At 44.1% G+C, this 18,549-nt stretch overlaps 1 protein-coding gene across 6 annotated transcripts in view; it reads right to left on the bottom strand.

Annotated features, from left to right (window-relative positions):
* The window catches only part of B3GAT1 (beta-1,3-glucuronyltransferase 1), a 55,903-nt gene extending 40,929 nt beyond the window's left edge, over positions 1-14,974 (bottom strand). For 3 of the 6 annotated variants that reach the window (XM_001366059.4, XM_007495173.3, XM_056794656.1), the window contains exon 1: positions 13,002-14,974. The gene's annotated coding sequence lies outside the window, so the exon portion shown is untranslated. Of the gene's footprint in view, positions 1-8,976; positions 9,101-13,001 lie in introns of those variants that run through there. The other 3 variants (XM_007495174.2, XM_007495172.3, XM_016421838.2) reach the window with 1 other exon arrangement.
* Between the last annotated feature and the right edge of the window lie 3,575 nt (positions 14,975-18,549).

Consider the following 18,549-nt stretch of genomic DNA (forward strand, 5'->3'; position numbering starts at 1 on the left):
AATCTCTGGTCTCGCTGGCTGTAGATTATGCTGACACTATCTATATGTTGCATAAGCAGTATATTATATAGACAGTCTCGGGGTGGCCATATATCAAGGCGACAGCTGCTGTGTGTTGTATAGATGCTGGGTTAGAGGCAGCCAGTCTATAGTGTGTAGACAGAATGTTTTATAAACAGGAGCTCTGTGCATTGCCTTCGGTGGATCATCTCTCCCCGCTGCCTCTTTGAAGCCTGAAGGGATCCATTCCCCATAAGAGACTGTCCTTGTTGGGCCTTTGGGATGGCAATGGGAAGGACTGGTCAGGATGGCAATATGGCTGGGGATGGAGGCTGAACAGAAGATAGAGTGGGAGCCCCCCAGGTTATCTGTCAGGTAGATAGTGGGGCGAGGAGTAGCAGGAGCATCAGGGCGGGAGGCGTGCTTTCTCCCCGTGGCCTCAGACTGGCTGACACCCCACCTTCCATCTCCCCAATCCCAGCATTCTGTGATACATTGTGCCTGAGGGTCGTGGACTGTTTTCTTCGCCTATGTTGTTCCCCAACAACCAAATATGCCCAGGATGAATGACCAGCATTCCTAGTTGCTGCTCTAGGGGTGAGGTTTTCTTAGTAGGGGAAAAGGGGTAGCAGGAGCTTTGCTTGGACTGCTTTGGGAATGACTTATCAACTTAACCAGAGATCTGAAAATGGTGCCTGTTTGTCATTTTTTCCCAATGTGCAAATAGAAATTTGACACACCTGAACTACATTTACCCAGCATCCTTTTAAGTTACGTGCTCACTTCACGTCAATAAGTTTGGGATTTAATTTTGATGAAACCCACGCTGAGGGTTTTTTGGGCTTTTTGCTCTGGTAAAGTGTTGCAGGTGTAGGTCTTTGGCTCTGTGCTCTGCTCACTCGGCTGAATTAACCCCTTTCTCTCTCCCGGTTGTTATTATTAAAATCCTATAAATGTAAATACTTGGAGTATTAATTCATTTTTACTCTCATACCAAGAAGGCTGCTTAGAGCTACTGATTCAACCTCAACCCTCCTCTAGCTTCCCAATCTCCAGGCCTTTCAGGTTATTACAGGATTCTTCGTGGATTAACTTGGGAAAGGGAGAGAGCTCCAAGAATTCCCCAGGTTGTGTTTCAGTTCTGATTCTCTAAGGGGACCCTAGTGCCCCGGGGAACATGCCCATGGGGAAATGCTATGAATCTAGTAGTTAAGTGACTCTCCTTTTTAAGGAGACAGGTGGGATGTACTCTCATTGTAGGTAGGAAATAAGTACTGAAGCTATATTAACAAGCACAGACATTGGTCACTGAGTTGGAAATGAAGCATGGACCCTTGCCTCAGGAAGGGACAAATTCCTTAGCACTAAGGAGGCCTCTTCCATGCCATATCTCTAATATCACTTCAGAGAAAAAGATGGAGAAGGGCTTCAAAGCAGGGGTTCTTAATCTCTGTGGCAGTCAGCCTATGGACCCCTTTCTAGAAAATTGTTTTTAACTGTATAAGATATAATACGTAGGTTTATAAAGAAATCAGAATTGGGTTTGGAATGAGGAAGACTCATCTTCCTGAGTTCAAATCTGGTCTCAGCGATTTACTAGCTATGTAACCCTGGGCAAGTCATTTAACCCTGTTTGCCTCAGTTTTCTTATCTGAAAAAAGAGATGGAGAAGGAAATGACAAACAAATCCAGTAACTGTGCCAAGAAAACCCCACATGGGGTCATGAACAGTCAAAATGGCTGAAAACAACTGGATGATATTACAAAGGAAACCAAAGTTTTGAGAAAATAGAGATATATTTTTTTCCCTCAGGTTCACAGACTCCCTGAAATCCCTGGTTAAGATCTTCTGACCTGGAGACTATAAGGAAGGGGCTGGAAGAGAAAGTGTTAGAGCTGGATTGAAGTAGTGAAGGGGCAGGAAGAGTTGAGAGAGGATAAAGAAAGGAGAAGGGGAAAAGAGACATCAAGAAGGAGGCAGAAAGAGAGGCTGGGATGGGGGTGAAGGTGAAGAACTTTCAAAAAAGTGGAGAAAAGAAAAGAGAGGACTGAGAAATCTGAAGGTGAAAGTAGCTGAGAATTCTAATGCAGAAGCTCCAGGATGGTCATATGAAAGGGTCTGCTCCTTAACGACAACCTGACAAAATCATTAAATTTGGCTGACCACACTGGATGAATTATTGAATTAAACATGTCACGCAGAGGACACATCATTAATGCCTCCTAGAAGGCAGCCCCTTGTCTTTGAGTTTACCATGGCAGAAGCTAGAGATGGTTATAGGGGCTTGACTCCACCTTGTTACCCCACAAACTTATGATTTTGCCATCAAAGGAAATGCATTAGAGGATTTCCCTCCCTTCCCTTTCTATCCCTCTTTCATTCCTACTTCAAACCAGCCTCCAAAGTGTTCAGAGTCTTGTGGGACTCAGTTCCTGTCAATAATGCTATTCATAGCCAAGACCCTAGAACAGCTATGAATAGTACTGAGGAGGGCAGGCTTAGTACATTGAACTTCAGGCTAGGATTCAATAGTGAGAAAATGAACATAGGGAATTGGATGGTAAGACAGAGGAGGGCCCCTAGTACCTTATCTAATCTATTCATTTTTAGGTCTTGGAATTTTGATGAAATTCAACAGGTATACTTTTCATTTGGCTGATGGTCAAAGATGTCACAAGAGTGTTTGTAAACTGGGTAACCAGCATAAAAGATACCCTCAAATGCTAAGGGTAGATGGTATAAAAGGGATTCTTTGTTTTCTCTGAGTTTACACTTGTGAAAGGGAATCCTTTATTCCCTTTGTGTATTTTGAGTAACATCAACTTAAGTACCCCTACTTAGATTGTAAAGACAGGATTAACTCTCCTTTGTCTACTTTTGAATTGAATCAACAAAAGATTGAACACCCTACTTAGTACTAGATGAGAAGCTAGGAAGGTACTTAGAGAACTCACAAATCACTTACTTAAAGAGCTCCACCCTTTTAACTCAGGTCAAAACTTGTGACTCCTATATTCAGAGTTTACAGCCTCAGAAATTCAATCAGACAGGAATCTGAAAACTTTTGATGAATATTCACCCTCTTTAGAAGATGAGAACTGGTTCCCACAAACATTGCTCCCTGGACAGTGCTAGACAATTTGGAAACTGTGATTGGCCCCTGGGAAGAGGGGCAGGGACAAGAAGTCACCATAAAAAGCCATGAATCCTGCAGCTTCATTCAGTCTTGTGGAGATAGTCTCCTGACTGAAGAGAGTCTTCAAGGGAGCTTAGCTGGAGACTGCGACTTGGATTGTGGGCTTGGAGCTCAGCTTCAACTTGGACTCTGACTCCTGGACTACTTCATGGGGTGAGAGAAAAGCTTTCCTTTCCTAGTTTCTGGAGAGACTAGCTTGCATCTTGGAGAAGGCCACGTGATTGCTCACTACTAGCCTTCCTGGTTGAGAACTAAAATCTCTGCCTGAGTTAAGATAGGATGGATAATTTTTCTATTCCCCTTGCATTTCTCTACTTTATTGTTTCCTCTCTATTTTGTAAATAAATTTCTGACTCAAGATATAATAAATATTGGCAACCACATAATTTCATAAAATTATTGTCCAACAATTAATTTTCACCTTTACAATGGGAAGAGACCACTTCATGTCTGGGATAAAGAGATTATGGTGATACATCTGCCCTTGTGAACAGAGAAAGCCTGGGACCAAGGAAAGGTTGGCACTGGGGAGGCCCCCAGGGATAAAAGGAAGTGAGCCAAATAAACTTTTAATTTTAACTAATTATTCTTGATAACTAAGTGCTAAGGTCAATTATTTCTTCATGCTTGGCATCCAAGAAGCATGACTCCTTGGGGATAGAGGTGGATTACTATGGCAAATAGATATATGCTTTGCAGAAAGGGTCTTAAAGGAAGCTTGAAAACAACCCCCTGCCCCACAAACCTCATAAGTCTCAGAGCAGAACCCTAGTGCTAGATGATACCTTGGGGGAATCACTGAGTCCAGCTCCTTCATCTTACATAAAAGTAAATTGAGGCCTCAGAGATGTTAAAGAGACTTGCTCAAGGTCACAAAGACTCATTCAATTCTTATTGCAAATTGAGGTTGAGAAGGGGTAAAGTCAAATCAGTCCCAAATTTCATAGACTCCCAAGCTGTTAAAGATAGAAGGGATCTTAGAGATGATAATCTTTATCCATTTTTTCATTTATAAAAGAGCAAAAAGGTCCAGAGTTAGTGTCAGAGTATGGGTTAGCTCCCTGGCCTCCTGACTTCCAGGCCATTTCTCTTTTAGCCACATGGTTTACATTTAAGCATCAGGGATTCGAGCAAGGCTCATCTGGCACTAACCCTTCCTTTCAGAGTACTGCCTCATGGTCTTATGACTCAAGATGAATAGATGATAGGAAGGTGGAGCCCTTTTGTCCTTCCCAGTCCCAAACCCCAATAATGAAGTCCCAAATCCATTCAACCTTGGAAGGGCAGCCAAGAAGCCCCTCCCAGGGGTAGCAGAGGCCTGAATCTACTTCAGCCTGAGGTGAGATGTAGGGAATTTTTACATTCCAGACTTGCCTTCACCTGGCTTCTTCTGATACTCTAGGTCACTGCTTCCAGTTTGGAGGATTGAATCTTAGGGACTGGTTTGATCTGGGCCTCCCTCATCCCCCCTCAGCCTGGCCAGAGCTCTTGAATGTTCTCCCTTTCCTTAGTCTTCCCTCTCTTTCTACTCTCAAATAAACTGAAAGCAGGTCTCTAGTTACACACCTCCCTACCCCCAGAGAAAATGGTCTATACTGCTTTTCTCAACATCCTGCCATCATTAATTCTGCACACTGCCTTTTTCTAACCTTCTTCTTTAAGTGTGAGCACTGTTATTATCCTCTAAATTTCTGACCCTGATGCAAATTTCCCACTTGGGACAAAACTCTAGCTGTCTACCCTAGTTTCAGGTCTACTGATGAGTCATTGTTTTAGTTGCTTTTTTCCTACTTCAGCATGATGGAGTGGGAAAACCACTGTATTTGAAGCTAAAAGCCTTGAGTTTGATGGGCTGTAATACTAGTTGTGTGATAATAAATAATTCACTTTCAGTCTGTGAATAAGCATAATAATATTCATATTATCTATCTCACAGAGTTGTTAGATAAATGCTTTAAACCTTAAGAAGCTTTATAAATATGAACTATTATTATTTTTAAAAGTTACTGAGAAGAAGGAATGGAAGCAAACAGGACTTTTTGGAGAACTGGTTAAAGTAAACAATTAAAAACAGTTTTTAAATAACAATTTATGGTTTTGTATGTGATGTTTTATTCTGATTCTGTACTTGAATGCTTGTTTCTGTTGATGATGATTAAAATAATAAATGAATAAGTAATCTGTTGCTGATGGCATAGCAGGGCCTGACCTTTCTGAGCCCTGATGTTGCTTAATGCTGACCTGCTGGGCATGGTTGGCTAGGAAAAGAGGAAGGTCAGCAGCCCGTCCCTAGTTTGGAGGAGGGGGTCCAGTGAGAGCCTTCTATCCCCTAAGCCTGGAAATACCACTCTGCTATTTGTCATCCTTTTTCTGCTGAAGTTTAGGAAAAAGGCAGTGTAGCTTAGAAAGAGAATTGAACCTCTAGACTGGAGTCCTGGTTTCTACTGTAGCTTCAGTTCTGCCTGCCACTAGCCAAACGATGTGATCTTGGGCAGGATGATGAAAATGTGATAGCTCTAATCACAAAATTCTGTTATTCTAGTTCAATGATTCAAACTTTTCCAAAATAGTAGAACTGTTCCATAAAATCCTCTAAAATTATTATTTATAATACCTATGAGCAAACACTATAAAGTTTACTGAAACAAAATAACAAATGAGGTATTTCATGGTTCATTATGGCAAGAAACATTGTTGTAGTCTAGTCTCTTCCTATTGCAGATGAAGAGACTGAGGCTCAGAGAAATAAAGTAATAATAACAGTTGATACACATATAGTGTTTTAGGGTTTGTAGAATACTTTATGGATATCATCTCATTTTATTCTCACAACAACCCTGACAGATATATGCTACTATTAATCACCATTTTACAGATAAGGAAATTGAGGCAAGCAGAGGTTAAGTGACTTGCTCAGGGTCATAAATTAGGTTTGAACTTAGATCTATCCAACTACTGTACTACTTGCCTAATATCATACTACTAATTCGTGGTGGAATTGAGACCATAATTCATTTTAGTGACTCTTAGTCAAGCGTTCTTGTGGCTTCCCCAGGTCCTTCTCTTAAATTTTACCTCTGACATTACTTGTGTGTCCACTTATGCTCTCCTGGGCCTCAATTTCTCATCTATAAAATGAGGGAATTGAATTAAGTAGTTTCTTCTCTTCTCTTTTTTCCTTTGACAGAAATTGAATTTGTTCCTCCTGCTTTCTGTGGACAGGTGCTCATTGTCAATGATGACATTTGGATTTTGAAAACACATCACTTTAGATGCATGCATTTCTCCCCCCCCCCCAAGAGAACTGCTACACTTGGCCAGCACATTTCAGTGGAAGTGAAAATCACACAATCCAAACAGATATTGAGCCCTGAAAGAATGCTATACTACAAATATGACTTGCTTCACAGATACAATGTATTCCCAGAAAAATTTCCTGTGAAACAAATCGTATTTTCTCATTGATTTCCATTATAAAATTAGAGATATGTTCCCTTGGAAGAAGAAATCCTGAATAGACCTAGATAAGGTAAGGAAAGAGAAGCATCATGGTGGTGAATAGATAGTCAGCCTCAGAGCCAGGAAGACCTCAGTTTTAAATCCTATCTGTGACATTAAATCTTGTGTGACACTTCGTAAATCAGTTAACCTAGCAATACTCTAGCCTCGGTGATTCTCTAGGACTTGAAATTGCAAAAAATGTGCCAACCTGCACTAGGGAGGGGGAATTTCATCATCTGGGAGTTCCCTATATAAATGAAATGACAAGTCCAGTCCCTGACCTTTTGGGGATAATTGCCAGCATTCTTCATGCCCTCAATAAATATTGAAGCATTTGCTTTGTGCAAGAAACTCTGCTAGAAGCTTCGGAGAGATAGAAAGACACCATCCCCAACTACAAGGAGTGGACAATCTAGGGTGCTTTCAGAACTTTTTAGGTACCGTCATAACTCCGGAATCTTCTCTCCACTGTCATCCCCTTTCACTGAACTCTTTTATAAGCAATTTTCCTAAGCCCAGAAATTCCTGACTTCATTTTCACAGCTCCTAAGACTTAGTTCACACCCTTTTCCTTTTGCTGGGTATTTGCAAAGTCTAATAGAACCAGACTGTAACATCACACTTCACATCTAACATCTTATGTATTCCAGCCTGAAAACCCCCACAAGTTCCAGTTTAAGGCTTCAGGTTCTGTGTATCAGATTAATTCCTTAGCTTGAATTCTAGTTCTTGCTACTATTTAATATGTGGCAAATTATTCAAAACCTTGGTGCTTTGGGACCCTCCTTTGGAAACAAATGTTCCTCCCTTTTGTGCCTCATGATGCTGTTGTGAAGATGAAATGAGGTAATCAATGCAGTGGTATTTTGAAAAGGTAAAAATGTTTTGCAAATATATATATTTATATACATATACATATATATATAGTTCTGTCATCTTTTTGGTAGACTTGAAACAATTAGTACATAGCATGGTATTGAATAGTATAATATAGCATGGGATGGGATAAGATGGGATCATATGGGAATAGTATAGCATAGTTATTATATAGTATAGTATGGGGTAGTATAACAGTGTAATATCATTATAGTATAGTACAATATTGTATGGGATGGGATAGTATAGGGTAATAGGAGATAATATAGTATAGTATAATATAGTAAGGGAGAATTTAGTATGGTAGAGTATAGTTATAATATAGTACAAAAAGAACGTTTGGGATATATTGGTCAGGAAATATTTTAGCGTTCAAAGCAACATTAAGCCATCAGCTGTTTTTCATGGAAGTCACATCTAAGCTCACTATTGATGGGATTGTTGAAGCTGACACTGAACTTTTCTGTCATTTGACCTTTGAACTTGATGTGCTGAAGTCTCATGAGAAAAAAAAAAAGTTAGATCAATTGTCACCATACCAAGGCAACCATATGGGCATATTTTCATCTATAGCAACATGGGAAAGGTAGAGATAAAACCTGTGAGTTCACCTATATGAGTCTAATGTCAGAATAGAAAACTTTTGCCCTAGAAGAAAGGGAAGGAAACCCAAACTTAAATAGATAGATAGACAGACAGACAGACAGATAGCTAGATAGCAATAGAGAGAGAGATAGTATAGTATAATATATTATAGATGGGAGAGCAAGACAGAGACAGAGAAATAGAGAGAGAACAAATGTATATGAGTTATTTGAGAAACCAAGTGGCTTAATGGATGTTTCATACTTAAATTCTGGAAGACAGGTTCAAATCTTGTTTCTTACGCTTTGTAACTAGACGATCATGAAAAAGTAACTTTGACTCTCTGAGGCTCAGGGAGCCCTTTAACACTTATCCTTTAAATTACAGATGGGTTTTGAGGCAGTTTTGACATTGATGAGAAATCAAATCCTTGATGTATATGTATATATATACAATAGGATCATAGATTTATAACTGGAAAGAAACTTATAGGTCATGGAATCCAACCCCCCTTATTTTACAGAAGAGGAAACTGAGTCACAGATAGATTGTGACTTGTTCCTAGTCCCAGAATCCCTGTGTTCCCAATCTCTTTCCTTTTGGCTTTGCTCCTTCCCCTCATATATCTTTGAATTATTTACAGGCACTGAGAAATCATTTCCATAGCTCTAACTTCAAACCAAAAGGGACTAAGTGATGTGAGTCTCAAAATTCATTTTTTTTTTTTTTGGTATGCAGTCAACTCTTGATTATCCACCTGTGGATAAACCACTGCATGGCTTATCAATGGCACAGTTTTAATCCTGGTTTGGCTTACCCCTGCCATCCAGTTTTCTTCTGGGCTGTCTGCCCTGCCATCAGTTGGTGTGTGCTCAGGGAATGCAAACTCATTTTAATATTGGCCTTAGCCAAACCTCATTAAGAAGGTAAATTTGCTGTTGCTGCAAAAAAACACACAAAAAACATTACATAATTCATTCCAAAGAAAAACATAAATATAATTTTGGGTTATCGAGTTCATATGGCCAATGTCCTCCACCATTAGGATGGATAATCAAGAGTTCACTATATTGGGTTTTATTTCTTCATTTCTTGGTAAAGTCCACCCCTATGCCTTCTTTTTTAAAATGGTTACTTTATGATAAACCTGTAAAATGATGTTTAAGGCTGATTCCAGTGAATAGCTTATCCTTATTTTTAAAATCCCTTTATAACTTAGCAAGAAAATGAACTCACCTAGAGGTGCAAAGTTCGGCTTATTTTTGGCATAAATTTAAATACAGGTTAAATTGAGCATAGTTATGGGGTGTTGGAGAAAGCATGACTTTGGGGAGAGAAGAAACCACTGTATGGGAAAGCCATGGACTACAGGAAGGAAGTGCGAAGGCTGCATCAATGATACTTCTGGGGCTGGTTAGTCCAGGAACTCCCCTGAAATATGATTCTGGGGTCCCTGGCTCCATTTAGTAGGATACAGTGGAAGTTGGGAGGCATGGTCCTAGGCTAACCACAGATATGGGATCCCTCCAGACCTTCCTATGTCCTTGCTACAGAATCATCAGACATTTTGTTCAATTGTCTTTGGGGAAACACACATGATTTTTTTTTTGTTGCCAAAGAGTGGAGGACAAGGATGGAGAGCCAGTGGCCTGAGCTGAGCCATTGTTTAGCATTTCTCTGGAATCAGCTTCAAGAAGGTCATCCCCCTTTGGGGATCTATCTGTCCCTTTTTCTTTCAATCCATAGCCAAGGTTACTACTCAGACTTGGGATCCAGGTTGAATATATGGAAAGGCATTGATTATAGTAGGAGAATGATCAGAGAATCTGAAGTGCTAGATCTTACTCATTGGCATGCTCTACTTGAGTGGAAGCCTTGGTGAAATGATCTCTGTGGGCATCAATTTCTAGAGCCCTGTCCAATTGTTCTACCTAGATTTCTTTTTTGCCTCCATCCAACTCACTAGAATGAAGTTGCTTCCCTTTACATTGGAAGTTAGATTCAGTACTGCCTTGTGGCAGGGACCTTTCCAAGATTCACTTCCAGGCTAGATTTTCCCAAGCAAAAGTGGAGGCTATCCCAGAGAAGGACAAAGAAGACCTTCTCTTTTTCTGGCTTTATTGGAGACGTAATTCTGACCATGAAATGTGGAAAACTGTACACTATGTATAAGTCCTAGTCTCCAGGGGTCAATATATACACCTCAGAGAACTCTGTCTCTCTCTTCCTTCCTTGCTTTCTACCTTCCCCTCATTTTCTCGTTTGGTGCAGCCTTCAAGTGGCTTTTTGGTTGTTTCCATTGTCTAGGCCAGCTTGTGGGGTGAATCAAAGATACTGCCCCTGAGAGCCCTGTTGCCAGGGCCCTGACATTTCTAATTCTAACTCCCATCCAGAGTTCTACGATGCTATTCCCCCTGTCCCTTTCTGCTCCCCTTCCTTCAGTTTAAAACCTGTTTCTGGCTAACTCTTCTCCTTTTTTCCTATTTAGAACTTATTAGGAGAAAGGAAAACGCCTAGCTTGACCACCATCTTCCTCTTCTCAGGGGTTTGAGCTCCCCATCTCCAATAAGGCCACTGTGGAACATTGCATCTAACTCTAGCAGTGAATAGGAGAAGCGAGGCACTGCCCCTGAGGGTCTTGGGTCTCCTCTCAACTCTTTCCTATCAGAGCTGTCCTTGGTGGACTCAGTTTCTGTGATTCACTTCTCCCTTTACTCCAGCCTGGAAAAGTCTGAACAAATCTACATGCTCACCTACCAAAACACAGAACAGAAATGCACAGTTCCCTTTCCCCCACCAAAGAGGTTGAGAAACACACAATGTATACTAGCCTGAATATCTTCAACTTGCTTGTAACACAAATACACACGCATGTACAAGGGACCACTCCCCTGCACAACTATTTTCTCAATAGCAGGGCAGATTAAAAGGCAATTAGATAAGTAGCTATTGCCCCCAGCTACACTAGGGTACTTCTGAGAATAGGCAAGGGCATTAACCCTTTTTGCTCTCTCCCATCTATTCCTCTTTTTAACAGCACCAAGAAAGGCTGGAGGTGCATGATAGCTTAAGGCTATTAGCAACCAGAATGGCTTCTTGAAGTTAGAAGTGGGCACTCACCTTGAGTGACCCAAGGGGTGAACGCCTTTGTTTAGTGAGGCTGGAAGAGACAGATGTATTGGATTCTGAGTCTGTTCAGTTAGCAGTCACTACCTTGCAGAATCTAAGGGAAATGTCACAATTCCTGTCTTCCATGGTACCAAGGGGTGTGGTGAAATTGTCAAACTCGAGAACACAACAGCAAAATAGAACAATTCTGATGGTGCTATACAATTATGCCACACAATCCAATTCTGCCCATTAACTTGTAGAGCTATACAGCACCCCAGTACACAAACTGAAGGGTGTGTTCCAACCATACGTAGCTTCATAAACCATCACAATGCTGTTTGAGCCAATCAAACCACAAGTCACGGTGGTGTTACTCAGTCCTGGAGTTCTTTTATATTCTGGGTACCCTCCTGTCGAAAACAACTCCTGGTAATACCCTTCCCCCAATGACAAAGTACAGACAAAAGGTTAGTGAAGGAATCTAAATATTCCAAAGGCCTGTGACAAGGAAACTTCTTCTAATGCACTCCCTCAAAAAAGTCACCCTCACTTCAGAGCTGAAGATAGTAACTAGAGAGTAAGACCTTTGAACTCACTAGCTATGAAGGTTATGTGTATTTGGGGTGTGTGTGTGTGTGTGTGTGTGTGTGTGTGTGTGTGTGTGTGTGTGTGTGTGTGTAGTCTCTTGACCTTAGTTGCTCTGTGCCAGGCTGACACCTCTGTTCCCTGGCAATGATGGGTCCTGTGACTTCCTCTCTTCTTCCTTTCTATGTCTTCCAGCTGCTATTTTTAAAGTTGTACTCTTTGACTTTGTAGAGCAGGGGGCCCAGGGACCTTACATATGGAGAGACCTTAAAGAGAGGTGAGCTGTAAATTGGAGTCACTATCCCAGAGGCAATCACAGATTCTTGGAAATCTCTGCCGGCTATTCTCTTCTTTCTCCACCACCATTCCCAGGATCCTTCGGACCTGGAACCCCTCAGATCCTATGCCCCTTCAGAGAAGTTAGCTCAAGCTAAGGATGAATGGGGAGACCAATGGTTGTTTGGTGGTGGTGGAAGTAGGAAGGAGATGGAGTAAAAGGGGCTCGAATCACCCCAGGATTTCTCTCTCCTTTCTGTCCCTAGAGGGGAACCTGATAATAAGCGATTTGTTTAGGGACTGGGAGGTAGGGGCAGATGGCCCATTAGCCTGGGACAGTTTGTAGGAATCTGGTGAGTAGGTTTCAGCTCTCTTGTCTCTTCCTCTCTCGATTCTCTCCCCCTCCATCCCCCCACAGCAACTGAAAGCCTTTCTCAGCTGAAACTGCTGTATTTTGTTTAGGGGTTTCTTCTTTTAGAAAACCTTACAGCAAGGCACCATCACCATTTCCAGGGAAGTGCCTTTCCCATCGGGAGCCCCCCCCCCCTTCGCTCCCCCCCATCCCTTCCCATTCCTTCCTTGCCTGGTTTTGACAGCCTCAGTCTGCTCTCTCCCGGGGTATGGGAGGGGGTGTGGGGGGGAGTTTGCCCTTCCCCCTCTTCACACAGCAATGGACATGGGATGGGTACTGATAGAGATGCATAAAGGGGCTCTGTACAGCGGCGGTGGCGGCGGCGAGCTGAAGGAGGACAAGGGGGAGAGAAAGAGGAGGAGGAGAGCCCTGGGCAGCCGGGCAGGGATGGGAAGGACGCAGGAGCCGGGGAGACCGGGTGTGTATGTGGGGAGGGGAGGGAAATGGGGGATAGTTACCTGGCTTCGCGAGTCTGAATGCTCCCGGGCTGGCTCCCGCTCCATCGCGCAGCAGCTCACTCCAGCCCTTAATCCCCAGACGCGGCGCCCCGCTGTTGCTGCCCGGGGCCCGGGCGCCGGGCTCCCTCGCTTCCTTGCCTCGGTACGCTCGGGCTCCGGGCCACCGGGGGCCACTTCATAGCCGCCGCCGCCGCCGCTGCTGCCTACCCTGCTGCCGCGACCTCCTCTGGCAGCTCGGAAGCCCACGGACCCCGGCCCGGCCACCCCCGGCTCTGGTTGTGCTCGCCTCTCTTTGGGCTCTTGCACTCCGACTCCAGCACCTCGGAGCAGCTCAGAGGCGGCAGCAGCGGCCAGAGTCTGGAGGAGACTGGGTTGGGGATTCAGAGCCGGAGCCGGCAGGGCGAGAAAGAGCGGGTACCGGGAAGGGTAGGGGATGGGGGGGAGGGGAGGGGGAGGAAAGAGGGAAGGGGAGGAGGAAGGAGAGGAGGAGGAGAAGGAGGAGGACTAGGGGTGTTAGAGCCAGGAGCCGAAGCGGAGAATCACATCAGTGGCGGCGGATGCGCCCGTGCTTCCAGCAGCACTGACAGCTCCTCTTCTCCCTGCCTCCTCTCCCTCCTCCCCCCCGCCCCATCCATCCCCCTCTTCCCCCTCCCCACCTCCGAGAGGGAGCTGCCAGCGGGACCTGCACTGCTAATGGTCTGTACCAACCTCGCCAGCTGAGGCGGGGGGCCCTCCCTGCGACGGGCGGAGGAGAGAGGGAGGGAGGAGCAGCGAGAAAAGGTCCCCTCGTGGGCTTGGTATCTACTCCCCCCCTCCCTCAGCACCCTCCCCACCATCCCAGCCTGTCGGACTCCCACTGCGCGGATAGAGGACGGATGCTCTGGGGAGGGGGCTGCAGGCCTGGGGAAGGGGCCTTGGGCATCGTGCTCTCGCTCCTCTAGAGTTAAACCCGGCCGGGATGCCCGTCGCCACCCCCTACCCCCACCCGAGCCGTTCCTGGCTCTCAGCTCGGCAGCTTCGCTTGTCAAAGGGTGATTGTTTCCGGGCTGGGATGGGTGTGCGTGGAAGGGGGAGGCTGAGAAGAAGGAGAGGTTCAGAAGGGATGAAGCAGAGCTGGAGGTGGCTCGGAAGGGACGTCGGGCCACCCTTCCCACCCCAAGTTCAGGCTCCAGCTCCTGGTTTGGGCATGACTTTTACCCCAGATCTATTGATGGGGCGAGTGGGCCTGGTTAAAGTGTACGTGGTTGCGTTTATGGCTTACGGAATCTAACCCTTGTGTCAAGGAGGGGACTCCCACTTCTTGTACCTGCTACTAGTCTTGTCTTGGAGGGCACTGATGAGCTGGAGATTTTAAACGTCTTTCCCTGCCTTCAACCACTTGCATAAAGATGGGGTCAGAGGCTAGTAGGATGCCTTCCCTACTTCTGGACCCAGGACTTTCCAAGGTGATGGCAACTGAGCCAGCCCCTCGGAGGATGAGTGTTTTTGCCTAGGGGTGGGGGTGCCTAGGGTTTTACTGAGGCCTTGAGGGCTACAAATTAGGTTCTTAAGAAATTCAGGTTTTTTACAGGAGGCCATGAGGTCTGGAACAAGGAAGGAGCCCAGATCTCTCCAGGATGCCTCCCTCCCCACCCTCAGGTTTCCTGGTCAGACAGAGGGGCCCACGGTCCTTATACCCATGTGGTGTATGTTTGCAGTGTGATATGTGGTTGTTTGTTTGGGGGAAGGGAGTTACACGAATGTGAGTGTGTGTTTGTATCCCCGTGCCCCTAGGTATGATGTTCTAGAGTCCTATGGAGCCCAGGTCCGTTTACATTTCTTTTCATTTAAATTGTGGAAGGCTCAGAAGAAATCTTTGTGCACATTTTGAATAGCCTCCAACGCAAAGGCTACTCCTCCATTGGCACTTAGCTTATGGGCATGACCATACCAGCTGTGCCCTTTGCATGCATACCCCTTGGGTAAGGCCAAGTCTCCAGTATGTACTGCTGTGCTGTTGTGGGATGGTGATACTTCTTAACTGAGCAGAGTGAACAAGGCCCCTGTCTCATCCTGGGCTGCTGCCTAATGCCCCATGTTCAGGTGATGCTAAATCAGGACATCATTTCCCAATAAATGCGCTCAGTAATTCTGCTAGAACTGATGGTCTTTATTCACTAATCATCTGTCTGCATCCCTACCCCATAGCCTCACACACACAGCACCTGTGACCCAGTACCAAGCCCAGGAATTAATGGCTGTCTGCTTGCTGTTCAGAGAAGAGGAAGATCCCAACAAGATGAAATTTCTAAATCAGCTCAAATCATCCAAAATCTTAAATGGAGAAGAAAAAAGTCTAAAAAGGCCATCTATCTCTTTCTGTTATTTTCTACCACTTTCCCCCAGGAGCCACCAAAGGGAAGGATGTTTAAGTTCTCCAGTCTTTAACAGACCTCATTGTCAGGAGTTTTCTTATGTTCATCTAAATTTCTTCTGCTGGAGTTTAAATCTATTTTCATTTTGGGATTCATTGAAGTGTAGTGGATCATCCAATGTGCAATACAATCCTTTAAAACTTGAAAGATCGTGACATAGTCTCCCTCAACAGATACACACATATGCTCTCCCTCACCTTCCAGTCTTTTCTCCAAATTGAATAACCTAGGTTCCTTTAGTTTCTACTCAAAATACTTGTTTACCAGACACATCCCCTTTTACTCTGATAAATTACCCCATAATTTCCTCCCTGGGCTTTAAGGGGGATAGACATGGTTAAGTGGGGGAGGGAGTTAAGAGATGATGAAAGGGGAGAGGGAGGTGACCCACACTGGTGGCCAACCACCTCTCCAGATTTCACAGCCTGAATTTAGAGTCTTGGGGCAGCTGGGTGGCTCAGTGGATTGAGAGTCAGGCTTAGAGATAGGAGGTCCTAGATTCAAATATAGCCTCATATACTTCCCAGCTGTGTGACCGTGGACAAGCCACTTAGCCCCCCCATTGCCTAGCCCTTACCAATCTTCTGCCTTGGAACCAATACATAGTATTGATTCTAAGATGGAAGGTAAGGGCTTTAAAAAATGTAAAACTGAAAATGAATCTAGAGTCCTCTCATATCTCACTTGCCATCATTACCAGCCACATCTGAGCCAGGTCGAGTCTCAGAGGTGTCATTGCAATATTGCCATTATGGTAATTATGTGTTTTTGTTGATTTCTCTGTGTGTGTATGATTCTCCAAGCTCCAAAACACTACAGAAATTTATCCTTTGACTGTAAACTCCCTGAGGACCATGCCTTCTCATTCCTGTTCTCCCACAGTAGTACTGAATAAATACCTGAAGGCATAGTGGAAAGAGGAATAATAAAAACTAGTATTTATGTAATACTTTAAACTTCACAAATAATTTTCATATAATAACAATAGCTAGCCTTATAGTGCTTTAGAGTCTGCAAAACACTTTCTAAACATCTCCTTTTATCCTTACAAGAACCCTGAGGAATAGGTGCTATTATTATCTCTATTTTATGGTTGATGAAGCTGAGGCAGAGAGAGGTTAAATGCCTTGCTTGGTGTCACACAGATAGTAAGTGCTTGGGACCAGACTTGAATTCAGCTCCTCCTGATTCTTCAAGTCTGAATTCTATTTATTTTGCCATCTAGCTGCCTCTGGCTTGCCACTAATTCACTAGGTGACCTTGAACAAAGTGCTTCTGGATCAAAGATTCACGCCCAGGATCCCCAAGCCTCCCAGCTCTGAAAATTTTGTGAAATTGTAGACATTTCTTTAATAATAGGGGTTGTTGGGGGAAGAGGACTTTGGCTCTGACTTCAGCAATGGAACAAGAAAGGATCCATAGCCCCCATGTACATGCCGCCCCCAGACCTATGATGATAATCATCATCATGAAATCCCTCTCCTAGGAACGCATCTTACAATTTAGCTCTAGTCCATGTTTATGGCCTGGTTCTCATTTTAAATATTAATTTTTAGAGCTGACAACAATATATACAACATATAATATAGAATTAAAATCAGAGTGAAGAGGCCTCCTTGGTGAAGCTGGAATGGCCCACCAAAAAATGCCTCTCAGGCAAATTAACCGCAACTCCTACTATCCTGTTCACAGGAAACTCCATTGACCTCCATAATTCCCCCCTACCCCATTCCTTCATTCACCCCCTACCCCTCACACCCACCCCACTCCCACTCTCCACTGTGGTGCATCCACAGGCTCACCCCACAGCCCAGGGAACTCTGGGAAATGTCAGCCCCACAGATGGATAATACTACCTTCTTGGTTTGGATTTTTCAGGGGAATCTTCTCCCAGAAGCCCACCTTCTCACCTGCTGGAAGTACCTAGCTCTTCAGAAACCTGCCCCACTAGTCCAACACAAGAATGCTTAGTATGCAAACCCACAGCCCTCTCCCCTTGTATGAACATTCATGTGTTTATTGTATAGTTAAGCAGGGACAAGATCTTGGCCTTCCAGTTTGCTCCATGCTTGGCTTCTATAATCCGAATCCCAGAAGGGCCCCATAAAACCATCATCTGCAATGCAAAACCCGAAAAGCATATGGGAGGGTCTATAGATTTTTTCCAAATCACCTGTGCCCTAATTTAATATGAATAACAATTAGTTTACTCTTATCAGTTAATTGTTCCCCTTGTGGATTCCAACTGCCTAGGCCTCGGATTCAGTAGCAGCTTTTGTCTGCTCCTGACTTGTAATTATGCTTCTCATCTTGGCCAGCCTCTCTTTCTGCCTTAACCACCCAAGCAAAGTGACTTGGGGGAAAAAGAAAGGAGGAGCCTCCCTTCCCATCTTAGCCCTTTTATTATCTTTCCATTAGACAAGGCAGCCTATGGGGTGCCTAGTGGTCCTTAAACTGTTGCCAGCAAGGGCCTGGCCCTCCCTATCCATCCTCTCCCCAATTTTTTTCCCACAAGGAACCAGAGTCTGTCAAGAGAGATTCATTTCTTTGAGGTTAATCACTTTCAGGGTCCTTTAAAAACAAACCAAATGCCCCCAGGAGTATTAACAAACTACCCCTAAGAATATTAGCACATTAACACCTTTCTGTGAATTTGTTTATGAGATCACTTTCCCCTGTAACTAGAAGGATCTGGGGCATTCTGAGAGCACAGAGCACCTGAAGAAGGAGGAGGAGACTGAAAGGGGAAAGAGGATGGGGAATTCCCTCCTTTTTTTTATTGTTGGTGGCAACTGCGGGGGCTTCTTTCTACAGGGGTACTGTGCCCCTATAATTGGAAATTTTCAGGGGTTGCAGGTAATAAAGGAAGGGAATTAGCATTTATTAAATATCTACTCTGTCAGGCACTGAGCTAAGTGCTTTACAAATATCATCTCCTTTGAATCTCTCAACAACCGTGAAAGGTAGGTGCTATTATTATCATCATCATCATTTTACAGATGAAGAAGCTGAGACTCCCAGAGGTTAAGTAACTTGCCCAGAGTCTGAGGTCAACTTTTGAATCAAGTTTTCCTAATTTCAAGACCAGCTCTCTCTACACATGCCCCCTAGGATTCCTCTAGTAGGGGAATCAT

Source organism: Monodelphis domestica, chromosome 4 (genome assembly GCF_027887165.1).
Source record: "Monodelphis domestica isolate mMonDom1 chromosome 4, mMonDom1.pri, whole genome shotgun sequence".
NCBI lineage: Eukaryota > Metazoa > Chordata > Mammalia > Didelphimorphia > Didelphidae > Monodelphis > Monodelphis domestica.